The sequence below is a fragment of the Triticum dicoccoides genome, chromosome 1B (genome assembly GCF_002162155.2).
Source record: "Triticum dicoccoides isolate Atlit2015 ecotype Zavitan chromosome 1B, WEW_v2.0, whole genome shotgun sequence".
Classification (NCBI taxonomy): Eukaryota; Viridiplantae; Streptophyta; class Magnoliopsida; order Poales; family Poaceae; genus Triticum; species Triticum dicoccoides.
This window is the reverse complement of record NC_041381.1, coordinates 659,591,294-659,591,988: the sequence shown is the minus strand read 5'-3', so window position 1 is coordinate 659,591,988 and position 695 is coordinate 659,591,294. Positions and strand designations below refer to the sequence as shown.

Genomic DNA, 695 nt, shown 5'->3' with positions numbered 1-695 from the left:
AGTTAGCACAATTTTGCCTCCAGCAGCGCTCATATCCCATCATCATATCTCATCCATCCACGTGAGAATCTCGCTTGCCCAAGTGAGGCAAACAGTCCCTGCAAAACAGAAATCCATGGCGGCTATCGGCAGGAGACAGCGCCCACAAAGCACAAAACCGGCAGTGCAAAATTCAACCAAGAAGAAGCAAAACGATGCAAACGGAACAACAACGATGAAACGGAGCGAAAAGGTTTGTTTCCTCTTCCAAGCTCTTCCCCAGGTTATGCAAGTCTGGACCCAAGTCTGGTACTACGCACAGCCCGCCGCCACCCCGGCCCCCACCACGGAGGTGCGGAAACAGCGGCGGCGGGCTTGGACCAACCATTTGTAGAACAACGAACCGTCTGTCATCGACGACACGAACGAACGAAAGTTTTAAGAAAAGGAAAAGAGCCGAACGCTAGCTAGAGTTCTTTTTTGTTTTTTTTTGTTTCGACTGACACTCATTGAATGCCCATGAATCTACTGCTGCCATCAACCCCTCTTCCTCCGGCTACCACACTCCTCTACATCGGCGACACCGAAATGGTTTTTTTCTCCCGCCGCGTCATCGTCTGAGTCGTGCCTCTTGGAGCTCAGGGCGTCCTCCTCCGCCATTGCTCGCAGGCCGGGGCGCTGCAAAACAACACAAAGATTATCAAGCTTGGCTACCG

General features: G+C 52.2%; 1 pseudogene; it reads right to left on the bottom strand.

The window, feature by feature from the left end:
- Positions 1-215: 215 nt before the first annotated feature.
- Positions 216-695, bottom strand: part of LOC119349464 — a 4,476-nt pseudogene continuing 3,996 nt past the window's right edge.